Source organism: Lissotriton helveticus, chromosome 8, assembly GCF_964261635.1.
Source record: "Lissotriton helveticus chromosome 8, aLisHel1.1, whole genome shotgun sequence".
Classification (NCBI taxonomy): domain Eukaryota; kingdom Metazoa; phylum Chordata; class Amphibia; order Caudata; family Salamandridae; genus Lissotriton; species Lissotriton helveticus.
Genome location: NC_136069.1, coordinates 29,570,411 through 29,592,410, shown reverse-complemented (window position 1 = coordinate 29,592,410; position 22,000 = coordinate 29,570,411). Strand labels below are relative to the sequence as shown.

The window sequence follows — 22,000 nt, the reverse complement described above, 5'->3', positions numbered from 1 at the left end:
ACTTCGGAATAGACGGCGCTATTCACACTAAGGATAATATTCAATTGTCAGTAGAGTAACCTTACCCCACCCTTCTAACACGTATAATTATGAACTCGCTTTGCTCTGAACCCACCGCGAAGTGAAAGTTCTAAGAGTTCCACTTGAACATAAAATACAATTCAAACTCGCACTTTTACACGGAAAATTCCCTAAATTCAAACACACATGAAATCCGTACAGGACTCTCACCTGTTTATAGAATTCATGCACCGTTAGCAAAATAACGACGTTATCCGTACAGGGCTCTCACCTGTTTATAGATATGAAACATGTACCCGTACAGGACTCTAACCTGTTTATAGATAATCATGCACCGACGTTAAATTTTACCCTTCACTCAAGCTCGGATATAACTAATACTCTCATCACAGTGAGTTTTATGGAAGGCGCTTTGTCCCTATTCTCATGCTGCTTTGATTTCTTAGAAAATCCTTACTATACAAGATTCAGACCTAGCCCTAAAACTGTGCTGCTCGGCGACAACACTATGGTACACGGCGATACCTCTTGTGATACTCGGCGATATCACTACAAACTGAACAGATGGCTTGCGTGACTAATTTCTCGCCACACAATCTATACCGGTATAGCTTACAGATAGGCACGAAAAACGAACTTAACAAGTGTTAAAACATCGATCCTATTTCCATACCATGACGTAACCCTTAGCAACCAACATATTACCTTGGTTACCTCTTAGCAACCATCAATTTCTGCTACCAGATAATTGATCCAGCGGGCTATAGAAAATATATCATAAACTACGCTACCCAACTTCATAACCTATAAACAAAATTCTATACTAAATATGGACCCATTTATGAACCTGATATATTTTGGGCCTACTGAATCAAGTGGTCAGAATAAATCTATATATACATATTTATACATTTGCAGAAGGAATATTGTCATAAGAATAAAACCCAACCATTTAAACGACCACCATAGGCGACGTGATCTAGCTAAAGGTAACCTACACTTCTGAATAACCAAGACCAGCTTGTTTGTCAAAAGTAAGATTTTATTTTCTAAATTATGGTATATATGTTGAAAGTTTTATAAATGAAATTTATTTGCAATAAAGCAAGCATGATGGTAAGAAATATGGAAAAACACAATTTAAGCAATTGAATCAATTTAAAGAAATTATATAAAGTTTAGCATTTCTAAAACCTATTTCCCTAACTGAGCTAAATAGACAGAAATTAAAGTAAAGATCTTTGAGGATTCTTACGTGCTCCACGCAAAGTCCAGCAGCACATCACCCTCATCGGAAAGTCAGAAAGCAGCAGCCAGCCCAACCCTAAGGGCATGACTTTTTATACCTTTCTACGCTAACTAAACTAGCAAAGGAAAGTTTTCAGAAATACTCGACGTCCCATTGGTTGAGAGTGACAAGTGACATGTCACCCGATTCTTAAAAAGTTCCACAAAATCATGTCTTACAAAGACCATTGTCTCTTCCACGTGAAGCCAGAGGCTTCCTTCGGTTGCAACTTTGTATTAAGTCATCCTCGCAGCTTCCATAGTCTTTTAGCGCGACTTCCGCGGATGCCAAGTTAAGGACTGACAAAAAGTTCACTTTCGACCTTGGCCATGTCCGACAGAATGATGTCAGCTCATCAGTTTTTGCTTTTCGAATGCAGCTTCAATAAACGTTTTAATTCAGAATGGGCGTCTCGTGACTTTCTGCAGAATTACAGATCAGCTTTTATTTCGCGGCTCAAATAGCTAGGCCTCAAAAGCAGGCAACTTATGATTTCTAGTATAAAACAAACACAAGAAAAGTATTAATGTAAGAAATAAAGTATTTTCTGTATCCACCCCATGGTTTACTAATTAATTAACCCACCCTATTAATCAAAATGTTACCTAGCCATTGCAAACAAATAAAGCAGCGTTTATATTTACCAGTCTCCGTTTATCAATGAGACCCATATGCACCTAGAATAGTAGAAATGACATCACACAGACAAGGAAAAGTAAAACAAGCACATGCTTATTTAAGTTTGCAGCAGTTAGTAATGACAAAAACGAAAACAATATTTTATTTTATTATTTTGCACGAACAAAAAGATGCAACATTTATGCACGTATATGAGCACACATGTTAGTCCCCCCACGTGTAAAGTTTAATCTAGGTTGTATTAGCACGACATATCACAAATCATTAATAGTTTTATTCATGTTATGGAAATATGACTTTGCGAGTTTAAACAAAATTTTGTTTTCTATCTCGCTCCATCACAGGCTGCATCAGTTGGTGGGGAGAATGGGGCTAGCTCCAGCATTTGTGGTGCATACCTCAAGCCTGGGCCTGAGACTGGCGGCACCTGGGCTTCCCACAGGTGGTAAGAAGGGCAGTGCGGTCCGTCGCTGGCACCACCGGTGCAGCGCTGCCTGCTTTGCAGCAGGGACTTCTGTGGCGGCCTCGCGTGACACACTGGCTGCGGGCACCTGGCCTTGGGGGCATCCCACCGGGACCTCGCTATCCCCATTTGCTGGGACAAAAAGACACTTTCTTCTGCAGCACTCTCTCAATTTTTCCGCCAAAACCAATATTTTGTTGTATTTTGACTAATGTCTTGGGCGCGTCAAGTGGAATCTACAAACCCTCGGTACCTTGAGAATCCTTAGGATGTTTGAAGTAACGGACACAAATTTGGTGTGAATACCTATTGTGGATAAAATGGTACGGGGTCTAAGCACGAACTACCCCAAGTAGCCAAAAATCGAAACCAAGGAGCTGCTGTTGGAGGGAGGAAAACCACACAGACAAGAGTTCGACCTCAAAATACCGACAAACGACACAGACGGGAGCCGGCACTCACCTGGAAATGCTGTGGTCCCACCATGGTTCTTGGGAGGACCTTGACTGACCAGGTGCCTGACAGCGGTAGTTCAGGGAAGGGACAGGTCATGGAGGGTACGGGCATAGAGGCTGACGCAGAGCCCATCGGTGACACATGGGGGGGCAGAGTGGGAACCATAACAATGGTGCACAGAATACTGCTTACAGGGTGAGCCCTAAAATCTTCTGGGTTTATTTTCTTTTAGAAGCAAGTCTTGATGGCCTAACTAAGGGCCTTATAATTGTGAGACGGGTCCAGGCAAAGAGATTGTGAAGGGATGAGAGCACAGCAGAAGAAGAATAAAACAGACAGGGTAAATAAAGAAAAAGAAATACAACTGTACATAGAAAGTAGAACATAGCTGGATACGATAGACCTGGGAAGAACAGCCGTAGATGAGAATTTGAGAAGAACTGGTTATCCAATCATGTTGAGATTTTTTTATTTTATCTGGTTAAAAAGATACTCACGTTTTTCTTTAATCTGAGGAAACTGGAGGTCGAGCCATTCAGTCTCTGGAGCTAAGGAGGAGTCTGCAAGGCCGAGCCTAAGAACAATAGGAGAAATGATTCCGTGAGATTTTGGTAAACTTTTTGAAGAATATGAGCCTATATGATAAATGGAGAACAAGAAAACATTTAAATTCCCAGGAAGGCTTGTAGCTGGCCTGTGTTACAGAACTAAACCAAACCCTTATGCCACACCCTCTGTTTGCCCCCAAAAGCCTCTGCTCCATGTACAGTCTGCGTGTTTTTAAAGTTTGCTTGAATATGTTTAAGGGTGTCTGTGTTTGTGTGTGTGTACATCTGTCTGTATTTGCAGTTGGCACAGTATGCCCAGACAGGGGTCCCTTGCTCACTTTGCCACTGGATTCAATGTTAGCCTGGCTGATGATGGGTGTTAGCCCTAAACCGGTCCTAGGATGCTTGTTTCTGGTCCAGGGAACACCTGGCTTGGGCTGAACTGTTCTCATGAGGAACAGAGACAAGACTGATTTGCATATGGCTGGGTCTGAAATGGGGTGGCGAAACGAGCTAAAGAACGATGATGGATTCAACCTAAATCTAATAGTGACTGGGGGGTGTGAGTGTCTGAAAGGTTTCAGCGCTCCATCTATCACCTGCTTGTGTTTGTTATGTCTTTGCACCTGGCCTAGTCTGTCTGTCTCTGTATTTATGTCAGACCCCTGAGGGTTAAGACAAGAGCTGCCTAGGCTTTGGTCTGGAGGCAAGTATTGGAGTTTGATATTTTTGATGTAGGAGTGTTTGTAGCCAGCATCTGTTCATGTGCCTGTCCATCATGTCTTACGCTGCTTCTCTTGGTCATTTTAAGGTTTCTCCTGAGATTCGCCTGCAGGATCTTTTGTTTGTTCCTTTACTTGCTTATCATTCGAACAGGAAACTTCCCCACCAAATGGAAACATGCCTCCTTAGTTCCCATTCTGAAGAAGCCCAACCTGGACCCCGACCTTCCCAGCAATTACAGGCCCATCTCCCTTCTGCCTGCCCCAGCTAAGATCTTGGAAAAGCTGGTTCATTCGCAATTGGCGAACTTTATCGAGTCTAATGGACTTCTCCATGATTCCCAGCATGGCTTTAGGTCGGGCCACAGCACGGAGTCGGCCCTTATCAAAATGGCCGACTCTGTGAGGTGGACGCTTGACCAAGGGTCGAGGGCGGTGTTAGTGCTGCTGGATCTTTCAGCAGCATTCGACACCGTCTCTCATAAAATCCTGCTGGGAAGGCTGGAGGAGGTGGGGCTAGGCGGCTCTGTACTGAAATGGCTGTCATCCTATCTGTCTGAACGCACACAGCAAGTCTTCACCCCTCCTTTCACCTCCCCAGCTCGACCACTTAAATGGGGAGTCCCACAGGGCTCCTCCCTAAGCCCGCTTTTGTTCAATGTTTATTTCACCCCCCTAGCCAAGCTGATTGCTCAAACTGGGATCAAATCCACATCCTACGCCGATGACATTCAGCTACTTTTTACGTTCGACACCCCCTCCGCCTCTGCCTTCGACCCGCTGAAATCCTGTCTCAGAGCTATTTCTGACTGGATGGATGCAAACTCCCTCCGTCTCAATGCAGGTAAAACGGAGATCCTGTTTTTTAACTCACCTTCTCCCCTGGACCCTAGCCTCTGGTGGCCAGAGGACCTGTGTCCAGCCCCCACGCCTAAAGACTCGGTGAGAAATCTGGGAGTACGCTGGGACAACCATCTCAGCTTTAGCAACCAGGTACAAACAGTTGCAGCCTCCTGCTTCGCTAAAATCAGAACAATCAAACGGCTCATCAATTATCTGCCGGAGGACTGCCGTAAGACTGTGATCCAGGCATTAATCATTTCCCATCTTGATTATGCCAATGCCCTCTACCTTGGCATCACAGCCGGCCTGTGCCGCAAGCTGCAGACAGTCCAAAACGCCGCCGCCCGGCTGGTGGAGAGAATTCCTGCCAGACATCACATCTGTCCTCATCTCCGTAAACTGCACTGGCTACCCATTGCGAAGAGATGCGTCTTTAAAGCAATGACGCTGGCTTTCCGGGCATCCAAAGGCAATGGATCGGCCCATCTGAAAAACACCCTACGTCCCTACGTTAAATCCAGGGCACTACGCTCCAACTCCTTACTTCTCCTAGAAACGCCCCGTTTTAAACGATCCCGGGCAGGCGGAAAAACCTTTGAGGTCTGTGCCACTCAACACTGGAACAAGCTCCCATTAGCTCTACGTAACTGCCAAGCAGAACCTACATTTCGCAAATCCCTGAAAACCCTCCTCTTTTCCTCCTAAACCTGGTATCCCGACCCTGTCCCTCCTGTTGTCAGAGTTCTCAGCGCCGGGACGCCCCGTTGGGGCCGCTGCGCGCTTTATAAAAGACACAAATAAATAAATAAATTAGCCAGCACCTGTCGGTTTCACTTTTTTTCATTGTATGTTTGTCCCTTTCATAGAGCATGGACAAAGTACTGATTAATTGCTTTACTGGTGTCCTGCCATGGCTGAAGCTCGCATTCAGGTACTTTTTTCAAATCCTTGCTCCATCCTGTTTTTGTTGCTTCCTTGTTGTTGTTGCTTGCCAGTTGTTGCTTGCACAGCACGTCTCCTGCAGTTTGTTTTCCTCTGCCGTTCCAGTCACCGATGCTTGTTACATTTTAGTTGTACCTAGCACAATATTTGATCTATGGAGTCTGAGGAAACTAGGCAAAACTAACATCTTGGTTGGAGTGAAATGCAAAATGGTCAGCTATAAGTGTTTTGCGTATTATTTTCTTTCTCTCTGCAGGTAGAAAAGCATGTGGCCACCTACATATACAGGTGATAGACCACAGACAAGGCAGTACAGAAAAGGCAGCTTTACTCCTACATTTCACTGTAGCCCTGAGTCATATCGTATACCAGTGGTAGCTGGTGAAATTTGAAAATAGCAGGATGGAAAAAAAATCTAGGTGAAATGCAGCGAGTAAGGAAACAAAACATAAACATATAACCTCAAAAAGAAGGATTGGCTTTGAGATTTCTGCCATAAAAGGTACTTTTGTGATACCATGTATCTACACCCAGCCAGTACAAGAAATAATTTACAACAAGGGGTGGTGATGGACAGAGTCTCTGAATTAAGCAGAGTACTCTCACCCAGTCAAGAGATCAGGGCTAGATCCAACACCGTTTTTTAGCTCATTGCACCATCCCAGTTTCAGAACCTGGCTGTATGCAAATTAGTCTGTCCCTGGCCCAGTGCATCATGGGAACAGGGCAGACCAGACTACAAAAGCCAATTCTTACACTGGGAAGGAAACAAGCTTCCGGGGACCGGTTTCTGCCATTTCAGGCGTCTAAGGCCCGGCTTGCTTGAATCCTGATGGTGCAATGAGCAAGGGACTCACATCTGAGTATACCCTTCCACGCTTAGGGTGGACAAAATTATTTACAACAAGGGGTGGTGATGGACAGAGTCTCTGAATTAAGCAGAGTACTCTCACCCAGTCAAGAGATCAGGGCTAGATCCAACACCGTTTTTTAGCTCATTGCACCATCCCAGTTTCAGAACCTGGCTGTATGCAAATTAGTCTGTCCCTGGCCCAGTGCATCATGGGAACAGGGCAGACCAGACTACAAAAGCCAATTCTTACACTGGGAAGGAAACAAGCTTCCGGGGACCGGTTTCTGCCATTTCAGGCACTCTGTTCATCACCACCCCCTTTTCTGTATCGTTTTTGGCCACTATAGGTGTGGCAGGGTATACTCAGACATGAGTCCCTTTCTCACTGCTCCATCAGGATTCAAGCAAGCCGGGCCGAAGAGGCTGAAATGCCAGAAACCGGTCCCCGGTAGCTTGTCTCCTTTCTGGTGAAGAATTGGCTTGGTAGTTTGGTCTGCCCTGTTCCCATGATGCACTGGGCCAGGGACAGACTAATTTGCATATAGCCAGGTTCTGAGCTGGGATGGGGCAGTGAGATAAATAACGGTGATGGATCAAGCCCTGATCTTTGGACTGGGTAAGAGTGGTCTGCTTAATTCAGACACTCTGTTCATCACCACCCCCTTTTCTGTATCGTTTTTGGCCACTATAGGTGTGGCAGGGTATACTCAGACATGAGTCCCTTTCTCACTGCTCCATCAGGATTCAAGCAAGCCGGGCCGAAGAGGCTGAAATGCCAGAAACCGGTCCCCGGTAGCTTGTCTCCTTTCTGGTGAAGAATTGGCTTGGTAGTTTGGTCTGCCCTGTTCCCATGATGCACTGGGCCAGGGACAGACTAATTTGCATATAGCCAGGTTCTGAGCTGGGATGGGGCAGTGAGATAAATAACGGTGATGGATCAAGCCCTGATCTTTGGACTGGGTAAGAGTGGTCTGCTTAATTCAGACACTCTGTTCATCACCACCCCCTTTTCTGTATCGTTTTTGGCCACTATAGGTGTGGCAGGGTATACTCAGACATGAGTCCCTTTCTCACTGCTCCATCAGGATTCAAGCAAGCCGGGCCGAAGAGGCTGAAATGCCAGAAACCGGTCCCCGGTAGCTTGTCTCCTTTCTGGTGAAGAATTGGCTTGGTAGTTTGGTCTGCCCTGTTCCCATGATGCACTGGGCCAGGGACAGACTAATTTGCATATAGCCAGGTTCTGAGCTGGGATGGGGCAGTGAGATAAATAACGGTGATGGATCAAGCCCTGATCTTTGGACTGGGTAAGAGTGGTCTGCTTAATTCAGACACTCTGTTCATCACCACCCCCTTTTCTGTATCGTTTTTGGCCACTATAGGTGTGGCAGGGTATACTCAGACATGAGTCCCTTTCTCACTGCTCCATCAGGATTCAAGCAAGCTGGGCCGAAGAGGCTGAAATGCCAGAAACCGGTCCCCGGTAGCTTGTCTCCTTTCTGGTGAAGAATTGGCTTGGTAGTTTGGTCTGCCCTGTTCCCATGATGCACTGGGCCAGGGACAGACTAATTTGCATATAGCCAGGTTCTGAGCTGGGATGGGGCAGTGAGATAAATAACGGTGATGGATCAAGCCCTGATCTTTGGACTGGGTAAGAGTGGTCTGCTTAATTCAGACACTCTGTTCATCACCACCCCCTTTTCTGTATCAGTACAAGAAATAAGCAAGCACTACACGCACAACTTAGCTCATCCATAAATTCATGAAGAGCTGCATTAATTTCATTAGAACATTAAACCAGTTGCACCTTCAATGGGGGTGGGGGCTGTTTAATTGAATTACTTTAGAAAAACGGCATTATATCAATCTAGTCACTGAAAGTGTGGTTGCATCATTTAGTGTCAAAAATGCTAACTAGTGTGTTTTTCTAAGTCGCTTGAAGAATTTACTGGAAGTTTCTGATGGCCATGAAGGCTGAATCACAACAAAAAGCGGGCAGTCTGCCATCTATTAAACATTGCAGAGGGACCGTTGCAAGACAAATGTTTCTCACCGCCCGCGTGACATAGGGTCTGACTGCCTCATGCCAAAGCCCGTAAAGACTGAATTTCATCAGTCTTAGTGGGGTCACTGCTGCAGCAGCTCTCTCTTGACAATCAAGAAAGTAAAAAAAATCAGAGATGGACAGTGGAAAAGATAGCCCTATCAGCGACAATGACTGAAAGATCGAGACATGCCAGCGCAATGTGACCTGGAATCCGGGTCGAGCCCACAGAGCATCTATTCTACATTCATAGGGACGTAACTACCGACCTTTCTCTTTTTTTCTTTCCTTATATGACATGTACTGTGCATTGATGCCTGCCTTACCGGCAGCTGGGAGTTCCTTCCTGTTGTGTAAACTTTGTCCAGCCGCCCAGCTTCCACCAGATGGGAAGTGCCAAGCCCGAGTGATTTCCCCTCAAGGATGATTCCTCTGTTGTGTCTTTCAGTTGGCCACAGGTGGACGTGTTTTGGTTGTGTGGGGTCCATCCAGGTTGGGTGGCTGTAGAGGGTGTTCGTTGGGGAACTCTGGGACTAGTTATTTGGCACTTCTAGATCCAGACCAGCCCCAACACGACACTCTGAGAATCCCTCGTCTACAGTCCCGCCCGGCTCGGACAACCTTTGCCACCACCATCACCGACTTCATCGCACCCCACACCATCGCCTCACTGAACTATATACTCATGGGAGACGTGAACTTCCACCTCAACAACATCAGTGACCTCAGCTCCACCATCCTCTATTATGTCTTTCAGTTGGCCACAGGTGGCATAATTTTGGTTGTGGGGGGTCAATCCAGGTTGTGTGGCTGTTGAGGGTGTGGGGTGGGGAACTCTGGGACTAGTTAGTTGGCTCTTCCAGATCCAGACCAGCCCCAACGCCACACTCCGAGGAACCCTTGTCTACAGACCCCCTGGCCCTGGAGGAGGGATTGACTCGTCATAATGACACTATGACGATGAGGTCACATGACATAACACATACGACATGATGCTTGGAGTGTCAGAAAAGACGTTTAAAAAAGATAAATTATATAAAAGAAGCAAAATCATGTTCAGGATTGCTGCTTGTGTGGAAGGAGTTCTGGTCCCCAAGGATAAGTGCCAGTGGCACCCACCGGAACACATTAAGCACTGTGGATGGCTTTAGCTGCGCTGCAAGAGCGTACTGCACCCCCTGGATCCAGGTGCAAGGGGCCCAGGAGTGAGTGGTGGGAGTGTATGTCTGATGGCAGCTCACTGATTAGTCACCTACATCACTAGTTTCAGGAATCCTGAAAACAGCAAAAGGTAACGGAACCACGAGAGGTTGGATACAGCACTTGCTGTTTGTGTATTTAAAGTCTCTAAGCAGCGCAGCCAAATAGATCCAGTGCCACATGTCACAGTGTGTCTTCAATAGAGGCTGGGCTCGGCCGGACTTGTTTTTGCTGTGCGACGTTGCAGCAGAAACAATGAACCAAAGAATTGAATCTCACGTTTGGCCACTCTGGGTCACCGTAGCACAGCTGTCAAGTTTTCAGATTGCTTATGTGTGACATTTCCATGGTTTCAGGGCACTTATGAGTGACACTCAATTGCCCAATGTGTAACACTTGGAGTGACACTTTCTCATGAGTAAAACCAAGTAATAAAGTTCAAGGAAACAGATATATAGCAGAAATGAAACCCTTTGGAGGAATGAAAAAGCTCTAAAGCTAAATGTAAACTGGTGCAAGAACATAGAAATAGAAGGTTAATGCTTGCATTACAAAACTAAATCTCTGTAGCCTTTTACTGTGTACAATACAACTTTAAAACTAAGCGCATCTTCATCGTGCCATCAGTTGCAGGCTATCACCTTTTACCTCTATAATACAGACGCCACTAGAACCCACTGGGCCAACCGAGGCTCAATTCAGTTTCTCTCTGGTTCCACACAAAATCTCTGCAGTGATTGCATTAACCAAGTGACGTTTGAGAATGGTAACATAAAAGAACGCATTTATCATTCATTTCTTTAACGTGGGGTTTATCAGCTTTCATTTAGTTGTGCGCTTATTTTGTATGTAGTTTCTCAATGATGAAAGGTCTACAAAGAAGTTGAGGAATATTTTTCCCTTGTTTCTGTTTTGTTGTGACACCTAGACTGCATTGGATGCTCCAGCTGTCAGAGCTAAAGCCCATTTATGCCTAAGGACTGCTGCAGTTTGATATTCACTAGCTAGTGAAGGCTGGCTTTAGTGCAGGGAATCTGAGCAGCATATTTCATGGGAGGCTCACAGCCTGGCTCAGGCTTTTACTTGCATGGAGCTGGAAATTGCAAACATCATTCAAGGCGATGAACACATCAATAACATTCATTCGTTCTGTGAGATAAGTTGAACCTGGGGACGTTGTTGCCTCTAAATTAAGGAAAACAAGCCTGCCACAGACTTCATTTGTGCTTAGACTGTAACAGGGCAAAATGGACAGGGTCGAACTTTAAAAAATGAACCTGCATTTGAAGTGGGACAGGTGAAGAGGGACAGAGACGAGGAGGAGAGGAGGGAAGGGAGAGGGATGAGGAGGGAGGGGAGAGGTGGTTTGTCAGAGGTGAAGGGGCCGCAGCCTTGAAGGGGGGGGTGCAGAGTTCAGGTTGTCCTCAGCGGGGGGGGGGGGGGGGGGGCTGTAGACTCTACCTGCTCAGACCCCTGCTCAGAGCCCTCTCCCCCTCGGCCTGGGACGGTGAAGATCAATCCGAGGCCGGGGGTGACGTCCGGGGTCAGAGGGTGAAGGTCACCGCACAGACAGAGGATCCTTCCACCCCAACAGCTGCTGGAGCCGAGGAAGAGGCCGGAAGTGACGGCATTCACTGCTAGTGCTGTCTTTGGCCCCGCTGACCGGAAAAGGAAAGTACGTCATTACCGGACTGAGAAGTAACACAGACTGCAGTGACTGCTGATACTGTTACTGCCCCCGACACTCACCCCTGTGTATGTCAGGGGAGGGAGATGTGTGTCTGTCCTGAGCCCCCAACACTCACCCCTGTGTATGTCAGGAGAGGGAGATGTGTGTCTGTCCTGAGCCCCCAACACTCACCCCTGTGTATGTCAGGGGAGGGAGATGTGTGTCTGTCCTAAGCCCCTAACACTCACCCCTGTGTATGTCAGGAGAGGGAGATGTGTGTCTGTCCTGAGCCCCCAACACTCACCCCTGTGTATGTCAGGGGAGGGAGATGTGTGTCTGTCCTGAGCCCCCAACACTCACCCCTGTGTATGTCAGGGGAGGGAGATGTGTGTCTGTCCTGAGCCCCCAACACTCACCCCTGTGTATGTCAGGGGGAGGGAGATGTGTGTCTGTCCTGAGCCCCCAACACTCACCCCTGTGTATGTCAGGGGGAGGGAGATGTGTGTCTGTCCTGAGCCCCCAACACTCACCCCTGTGTATGTCAGGGGGAGGGAGATGTGTGTCTGTCCTGAGCCCCCAACACTCACCCCTGTGTATGTCAGGGGGAGGGAGATGTGTGTCTGTTCTGACCCCCGACACTCACCCCTGTGTATGTCAGGGGAGGGAGATGTGTGTCTGTCCTGAGCCCCCAACACTCACCCCTGAGTATGTCAGGGGAGAGAGATGTGTGTCTGTCCTGAGCCCCCAACACTCACCCCTGTGTATGTCAGGGGGAGGGAGATGTGTGTCTGTCCTGAGCCCCCAACACTCACCCCTGAGTATGTCAGGGGAGGGAGATGTGTGTCTGTCCTGAGCCCCCAACACTCACCCCTGAGTATGTCAGGGAAAAGGAGAAGTGTGTCTGTCCTAAGCCCCCAACACTCACCTCTGTGCATGTCAGGGGAAGGAGATGTGTGTCTGTTCCAAGCCTCCCGGCCTTTCAGAGTAGCTCCGAGGGGAGCAGCAAAGCTCAGCAGCACCAGTGACAGCGGCAGATCCGGGACTCCCCAGGGGGGACGAGTGAGGGAGAAGGAAAAGTAGAAACATGGCTAGAGTGCATTGGACCAGGAATGGGAATGACTAGAGCGCTGCTGCCAGAACGTCTAGTCTCGAGGCAGTGCATCACTGACCCCTGTGCAGCGACACGACTGCAGTCCAGCCAAGTACCACGCATCAGGGGTCAGACTAACGCGTTCTAGTGCTGGTGTCCGCATAACTACACTAAAATGCATTAGTCATGCATTATAGCTCCTGAACCCTCTACCTAGCAAAATATACTACATTGAACCTGGAAGGGAAATGACAAGAGTGCTGGTGCAAAGGTTTAAAACTTAAGAAAGAAGGGAAAAGTTTTTTCCCAAAAATATTTATTTATTCAAATGTCAGTAAAGCCATAAGAAAAACAGGCATGAGCACACAGCATTCCATAGGATTAGATTGGGATGGCTCTATTGCGACCACCCATCAATATCTTTCTCTTTGACAATTACAAGTGCTTTTAAAACCCCTGAAAAAGTCCAATGTTTTGGACGAAATGCGTTGGCTGTTGTCTGCTGTATTTACAGTTTTAATATGAATATGATCGAACATTACAAAAAGATTTGAACACATCAGCGAAAATCATTGGGAATGGATTGGTCATTCTGACTTTGTGATATTTCATCTTTAAATAATGTATGGTGCACCTCCAAATTATGTTATAATTTGTATAGTCCACACAGGACTGCATCTGGACAGTGGGTGCTTAGAGTGTGTGCACACTGCCAGGTACATGGCGCTTTTCTTGTTCTAGGTGAGGAATTTTGGGGGACCACGGGATAGGTGCAATCCTCTGTTTGGGTTCCACTGTCTTGTTCAGTTTATTTGTTACTTATTAATACATGTTGTGCAACAGAATAAACATGAACTCTTGATTTATACTTTTAACCTTGAACATTCCTGGATCAATGTCTAATTTCACCACTTTTTTAACTGCATATATGTGTATCACCTTGTTTCACGAGCACTATGTGTCCCCCCTACACAGCAAGCACTTATTGTTTAATTTATATTGATTTATTGATGCTACTGCTATTGAATTATAAGAAGATTAGAAATACATAATTATTTTGTAATATCATTGACCATATTTTTCTTTAATTCATTTATATTATATATTATATATCATTATATACACAATACATTTGCCTTAAGTATTGTGTGAATAAAAAGGTTGTTTCTTTTTAACGATACTTTCCTGGACTCAGTGCAAATGCTACTAACTAAAGCAGCCAGCAGGTTTTTAATCGGCTTTCTATCAGTGCCTGAGGTGGTCCCACAGCCTGACAGAGGCAAAATAAGTGGGTTATTAGTAACACTGTGATCTGAGCAGGGAGGAGTCGTGAGCTTTTTGCTGTTGTTTTTGTTTTTCATATAGTTATATAGAGGCAAATCGCCTGGTTTCAACTCCAGATGAAGCCTGCCTCCAGTTCTCCAAGCAGACCAAGTGGCGCAGAGTTCAATAGGAAGATATAGCCTGTGAATTCCTTTCAAATCTCCATACAAAATGTGTAATGTAATCGGTATCCGATATGACGCGTTCGGATGCCCTTGTGCTGAGTTTGTGCTATGTAAAACTGCCAAAAATAAAATGTAGGTTCTGCCTGACACCCACATCCTCATCTTATCCTAAAAGAATTAAGGACAAAGAATTAACCTTTGATGTGAAAAACATATACCCATCATGTGGCTAAATTGCACAGTGTGAAACTGGAAATTCTGGGACCAGTGCGGCTTCCCTGTCTGACCAAATTGTGTGATCCTAGACATAGGGTTTATTTCACCAAGCCTCCTTTTTGTTTATTATCCTGTATGGCAGCACCTTCAAATACATGACCCTCAGATGTGCACCATACTAAAAACTGTGCTTGTGTTGGATGTAAAAGACTATCATGTTACTCTAGCTTTGATAAGAATCTATGCCACATATAGGGTACACATGACAACTGACTTCCCTCTTAACCCACTAAAGGAAATGGCCTCAGGTCAGGGGCAAGAATGTTTCTCAGTTCATGTTTAAAAACTCTTACTTTTTAATAAATACTTCTCAATGCAGGGATATAATCTGACATAACTTGAAACACTTCTAAGTGTTAAAGAAATATCATAACATTATATGGTTTGCTTGATTTACATGCTAAATATTTTCATGGCTCGGCTCATGCACAGGCTCAGGGAGTCAGAGCCAAACCTTGGCTTGGCTAGACCTGTTAATGAGTTGACTTGCCCATACTCTAATGAATGACACAGAGAGTGACGTGTGCCTGCCGTTCAATGCAACAAAGCCACCAGCAGCTAACAACCAGGGAGAGATGGCCTTACGGTGGAGCAGTATTGTGACACCGGACTGTGGCCAGACCAGAAGTTAAGTCGAAGAGCAGGCTTCTTCCTGGCAAGCATAAGTCTCAGGCTGCCTACAGTCAGCACAGTATGGTACACCACAGTCTGCAGCAAAATGAATATTTAATGGAGTGATAAGTGTTGTGTCCTAGTGGACACAGTCTAGTTGTTTAAAGTGTAAGCCTACACTAAACACCCACCCACCACTGATGTCACGAGGCACATGACACAGTCAATAAAAGGAGCCGAGCGCACGTGCTCGTGGCTCACTAACCCACCATAAGCTCTGTGTCTGGGCCCAGAACACAACAATAAGTGCAGAGGATAATGGTGCGAGCGGAGAACTGCCATGATTGTGATACCTCAAATACCTCTACCCCTTCTACGGCCCTAGAATAGTCCAATTAACAGTCTAATATTTCCAGAATCAAAACATTTCAATTTTCATTCTTAACAAAATCATTGTTGTTATTCATTGATCTGATTCTGCTATCAAGCATTGGCGGCACCAAATAGTCTGGCTTGTTTTAGGCATATGTTCATTGCTCTTTGATATTTCTGGATACAGTTACCGAAAACTCAGAGGCACTCAAACACTGTCCCTTGCTTTGATTTACTCATGAGAAGTGTCACTCAAAGAGTCATACATTTGGCAGTTGTATGTCACTCATGGCCTCACTGAAACCATAGAAATGCCATACGTGAGCAATCTGAAAGCTTGATAGCTATGCATCACTCACTGAGTGTCAACATTACTAAAGACTGGAGGGCTGAGTAGTGTGTGTGAGCGGGTTCAAATGTCCCTTCGTGAATGCTTGTGAGACCTGCATTGATGCGTACTCTACAGGGGTCTTTCCACTGGTAACCAGTCATCTACTTGGGGGGGGGTCAACCCTATCATCCAAAATCGACGGAGTCTGCACTTAGCTTGTATAATTAACACACCCATCAATGGGTTTATGGAAAAGTTTACCATACTCCCAAAGCTTTATCAAAGCAGCGCAATCTACCTTCGCACTTTCTTTCTTTACCTTAGTCTGCGATACCCTCACAGAGTATAGCCAACTGGGGGTACGCTCCCATGCCAATTAATAAACACCAACAGTGACGCTCATACCACACTCACACTGGGAAGACCCACCTGGGTGATTCTATGTAAGAAACTGGGGAGCAGTATAGTCTATTCAGAAATTTAAATTGAAGCAGTTAATACTATAGTTTATGGCTATAGTTTACTGATTTAGTTTGAGCTCAGCATTATTTCCACACTTCAGATTTAATATCCTTCACAAATCCAATTCTCATGTTTTTACGGGCCTTGTTAATAGCTGAATCACAGCATTCATAACCTCTACCCTCAGGTTTCATGATCATTTGACTGAGTGGGAGAAACTCTATAGGTTTGTCTGGGAAAGAGAGCCATATGGCAGTTGTCTCCTTGGATCCTTTAGATTGTTCTAGTATTTGTTGTTTATGTACAGCTGGCCTAGTCTCACCAGGCCAGGCTTTTCTAGTCTAGATTTAATGCCCTTCTCCAGTGTTGAAGAAGGTTCAGGATTGTTAAGGAGCGGGTTGGTCAGGGAGTATACTTGTGACACACCGGCCACTCTAGAATGGCCTACACGACCAATTAGTGCTGTGAACGGTTTGTATGAGCTGTAACGGTTGAGGTAGCTTACTTGCAAGACTGCTTTTAAAGTCTCCACATCTACCTGGTTACCTTTTATTGAAAGTTGAGTGCACTATAACTGGATGGAACCACACATAGCGGGACTGTGCTGCATGATATTATCTCACCAAGTCAGGTACAGCAAACCCCCCTTTTATCATATGCCATTAGGACCAATCCCCAGTTCAGTCTAGGGCTTCGTTCTCCCCAAACCACCCTTAGCTTAACAAAAGAGTATTAAACTAAGAGGAATGGGAATGTGGTTGAATATGTACAAACATCTGGGCAGGACTAACATTTTACTCAAAGCAACTCTGCCAGCCATTGCTAGTGGCAGTGCTATCCACCGTTCAACCTGCCCACTTAATTATTCAATTATTGCGCCTTAGTTGTCCTGGGCTCCAGCTGATTCCCTTTTTTGTTTTATTTATAAGTACTCCTAGTATCTAACCAAACTCTTGTACCAGTGCATTGGATGGTTGGCCTGTGGCCTACTGGAGGGGCCCGTGAAGGGGAATATTTCTGATTTTGTCCAGTTAATATCTATACCTGTAAGTACCCCATACCTTGTTTTTGTTTGTTAATGATCGCCCCGGTGTTGAACTTTTTTTCCACAAAGAACATAATGTCATTTGCATAAAGTGAGGATAAAACATCTATTTGGAAAGGCAATACCTCTGTGTTGATGGTTCTTCTGAAGCCATGTAGCTAAATACCCCATGGCCAGAGGTCAGAGGGGGCATACCAGTCCTGCACCTCTGTACACTGGAAATGGCATGGAAGTAAGTCCATTGGCAACACTAGGCTCCTCATTACTGTGTTGAGTCAGTTTGCAATGATCCAAGCTAGACTTTTATTATCAAGAGTCCATAGAGATAGTCGTCTGCTGGATGGGCATCTTTGCCAGGATTCAAAATTGTGATGATCACGGGCTCTGTAGCAGTAAGGGGCAGTGTTTCCATTGATTTTTGATAGGTCACCTACCAATGACACAAGAATGGTCTTAAAAACCTTATCAAGTTCTACAGTAAGACTGTCCAATCCAGAGGCTTTGTTACCAGATAGGCTATCAAAGGCCAATGAGATTTTCTGTGCATCAATTGGCTCCTGCCGATGAGCCTTAGCTACACTCTCAATTCATCCCAAGGTAACCTAGGAGCATTTTCCCCAGCTACTTCAATGAAAACAAGCCTTATTGAGCGAATAATATGTCAAAAGATGCTGGCAAACAGACCAGATCCTAGGAATAACATATACTCTCCCATGACTGCAACTATGGATATTGTAGAAAAGCTACTCCAGATGTAGCTATTTCATTCTTGTTTGAGTGCTATAATAAAACTCCTGTTAAAGCTCACTGAAGATGGGGGGACCGGCATTAAGATAGCCATCATTTGATGAGACTGAGCCGTTCGGGCAGAGAAATCCAGCATTTATCTTTCCCCACACTGGAAAACCTCTTCTACCGCTCTCCGTGGCCCATGGAGGCTCACCTGCATTAGACGTCCGCCCGCTCTGGGTTCGGAATCTTGGCTGTGGGGGACTCCCGGGTCGCTCTATCTGGCCTGACTAGGCCCAGTATCTTCATATGGCAGACCCTATGTGCCTGTTTACAGATGTGGACCAGTTGCTGAGGATGGTGCGATACATCTCGCTCCCATAAGATGGAGGCACCCGCTGGCCTGGATGGCGTGGCAGAAGTTGGGGCCGGTCTGCCACAGAGACAGGCGCCATGCACTCTCCTGTGGCCACCAGCCTCCCTGGCTGGCTGGCGTGGCACGCTTGACTGAATTTGGTGGGGGCGCGCTAGGACGCAGGGGCCATCCGAACTGTCAGTGGGGCCTGCAAGCAGGTCTGGGTCAATAGCAGGCTGACACTATATCCTGGGCCTGCCTCAGGTGCTGTGCTTTTGCCTGATTGTTTGGATCCATTTTACTGGCCTTGCGTTGCAGGCAGATCCTCGTGGTCACACTAGTTGTAGCAAGTGCGGGGGCCCCTGTGTTGCTTAATTGCTCAAATCCCCTGCTCTGCAGAAGGTTCGACTGGCCCTGTAGCACTCCTGTTCTACTTATTTAAAGACATGTGTGTGTACATTTGAGACTTCTGGGGGTCTGGGGTGGTAGAGTCTAAACCTATATGACCCTCACCCCTTTTCTGTGTGGAATATTCAAAGAAAGGAACAGTAAGACTATTTGATTGTGCATTAGAGGCTGTTGGTCTACTTGTGCCCTCCCCTCCACCCCCCTTCCCGGTGGCCGCTCACTGAGGTCTGGCAGGACCTTGGTTATGGCCCCGTGGGTTGACCCTGACTCAATGCAGCCACTTGCTCCCATTGCTTCTACTTAACTCTTGGCCTCTTAATTGAACTACATCTGGGGAGACGCGGTTTGTATCCAGGACGCCACTGGGGGTGCTCTGGAACCTAATGATCAGTTGGAGTGTTGGATGTCTTATGTCGAAGATGCACATTTGTCCTTGGCTGGTCAACTCCTCCATATGGAAAAGGTACTAGAAGTCATCAAAAATAAAAATGAGGACCTTGAGGCTCTCTCCCAGCAGAATAACCCGCACATTGTCAGAATCCCTGAATCAACAGCCATGGACAAGATGGAAATCAATATTGAAACCATGCTAAGAGCCCTATTTGGCAACAAACCTCTCTCCGGTCTTCATCATTGAACATTCACACTGTTCCCTGCAGCCGTGTACTCCCCTGGGAACTGCTAGGTCTATTGTGACTCAGCTCTTGAAATATAGGGAAAGGGACACCATACTGCGTCTATTCAGAGAGTGCCGGCCCCTCTAGTTTCAAGGAAACACAATCTCATTGTATCCAGACTTCACTCTGGTGGTGCAGGCTGCTTGCAGAACATTCTTGCCTATTAAGCGCACAGTACAGAAAACAGGTGCCACCTACTCTCTACTTTGCCCTGGAAAGCTTCACATCAACCATAATGAGAAATCCTAATACTTTACAGACACCAGAGCTGCTTCAAAATTCGCTTGTGGCTGGCTCCCCGGTGGACGGGCATGTGGCCTACCCCTGGAACTCAAATACTGGTCAAATCAAATCAATTTTCAAAGCTTTATTTCAACACTATCAACATAGGCCATAAAAGCACATAATAAAACAATACAAACCATTTTCTTTAGAAAATTCTCAAATAAAATAAACATTCATAATCCATTACATACAATTACACTGATTCAATAATCTTGCAGAAAAGTCTTCAAACGCATGCATTCCTCTACTTCTTAAAACATTCTCTTCCTTAAGCACGTTGCTTTGCAAATAAACGGAGCTATGTTAAAACAGATACATTGGGATTCCAAGCTGAACAGAAAAGTCATAGCTGCTTTAAAATCTCTGTTATGTGCAATAAAATTTGGTTTTAAAAAGTGTTTCCTTAGGCTTGCGTAAAATTGACAAAAAAGCATAAAGTGCTCGGTGCCTTGTTTAGAGGCTTCATCGCATGGGCAAGGGGTTACACTTGAATCCCACTGATTTGCTTTAGGGCACGCTACCAGCTGATGTACTTTATTCAACCGTAATCTAGTCAGAACGTAGCAGTGTTGATAATTGGTTTGGTTACCGTGATAAGATAGAGTTGACAGCCTAGAGGTAAAATATGAGCCATATACGTTACCACGGTCTGTTTCTTCTCGTCACCCATTGCTCTTTCCCTTTCCCTAGAATCAAACATAATCGCCTTTATTGCCACCTTCTCCAGTGTTAACATTGTGGGCGGATCTACAAGTCTCGGGAGACCTAGTACTGTTTAAAAAGTTTTATCAATAAAAAACCAACCATGGAATTTTTAGGGCATGGGCAAGGGTACAGTGGTGCAGGCTGCATGCGGAACATGCAAGAAGGAGAGAAATGCATGCGTTTGAAGACTTTTCTGCAAGATTATTGAATCAGTGTAATTAACATTTTTGCCTATTAGGCGCACACTACAGAAAACAGGCGCCACGTACTTGCTACTTTATCCTACAAAGCTTCGCATTAACCACAATGGGTTTCTGATGGGCCTGCACCTGGCAGTATTTGGCAGTAACTGGAAGCACTACAAAACTGTGACCCGCAAGGTTACCTCCAAATTCGCTCGTAGTTGGGGTGCCCCAGTGGAAGGGCATGCTGCCTCCCCCATCAACTCAAATACTGGTCATATCAGTGATAATGGTTAATTGCTGGACTCTGCTGCTGCCTGGTTTCGAGGAGGCCACACCACCCAGGGGACTCCTGCCTTCAGTCTGATGCTGGCTGCAGATTGTGCCGGCAGTGATGGTGCTGCCCCATGGGTCAAGGCATGCATTATAGTTTCATGGACAGAGCAAACATGGCTAATCAGCTTATCCACAACCTTTCCTTCTTCCTTCTCCTTGGCCACCCAGCAGTACACTGGCTGGGGAGTATGCTGGAATCTCTTGGCGCCACCCTGGATTACAATTGTGTATTTCTGGGAGGTGGGTGGGCTTCTGGAACTCAACTCGTTTGGAGGATTGAGGTGGGTGTGATGGGTGGGGACTGTTTGTTGGTTGTTGCACACTGTTTTTTCATTTTCTGGTCACATTGCTCTTCACTACTGCTGGTTCATGTTCCTCTTCACTGCAACATTTAGCCAAGGAGCTGCATGCCCTCCATGAATGTCCATGACCACCATTAGATGTCTTACCTGCAATATTCATGGCTCAATGACTGGTGCAAAACACGGCTGGTACTTGCATACTTGAATCGCTGTTGCATCGATGTACGGCTGTTGCAGGCACTCCACAAGGCGGAATCAGGCCGAGGCAGATTGTGCGCTGGATGGCTTACGGAGACCCCCGTCTTATCTAATTATGCATGGGGAGTCGCTATACGCCACCACAAAGGGGTACCGTGGCATACGGCTTAGGTGATACACGATACACAAGGCAGGTTTGTCAATTTCAGCAGGACACTTACACGGCCTTCCCATAATCCTAACTTCAGTCTATGGTCAGAATAGATCGTGCGGATAGATCCAGCGCCACATGCCACCCACACCTGGGGGACGCTTCTCAATTACATATACTCTTGACAGACTATGTACTCACAGATATTTGGCGACTCAAACACCCCACCAGCACCGAAGACACATGCATTACCGCAACTCACAATACATGGTCCAGATAGACTACTGGGGGGACGCACACACCGCTGCATGGGATTGCCGTGGACTCTAGGGTGAGCTACTTGCTCTGCCC

At 46.0% G+C, this 22,000-nt stretch overlaps 1 protein-coding gene across 6 annotated transcripts in view; it reads right to left on the bottom strand.

The window, feature by feature from the left end:
* LOC144772265 (uncharacterized) overlaps positions 1-22,000 on the bottom strand; it is a 231,779-nt gene that overhangs the window by 38,537 nt on the left and 171,242 nt on the right. The window contains exons 1-2 of one of the 6 annotated variants that reach the window (XM_078656495.1): positions 11,478-11,701; positions 3,365-3,441 (exon numbers count right to left, since the gene is read on the bottom strand). The exons of 1 other annotated variant lie outside the window; for it this stretch is intronic. The gene's annotated coding sequence lies outside the window, so the exon portion shown is untranslated. Of the gene's footprint in view, positions 1-3,364; positions 3,442-11,477; positions 11,702-22,000 lie in introns of those variants that run through there. 4 more of the 6 variants (XM_078656496.1, XM_078656498.1, XM_078656492.1 and 1 more) reach the window with 4 other exon arrangements.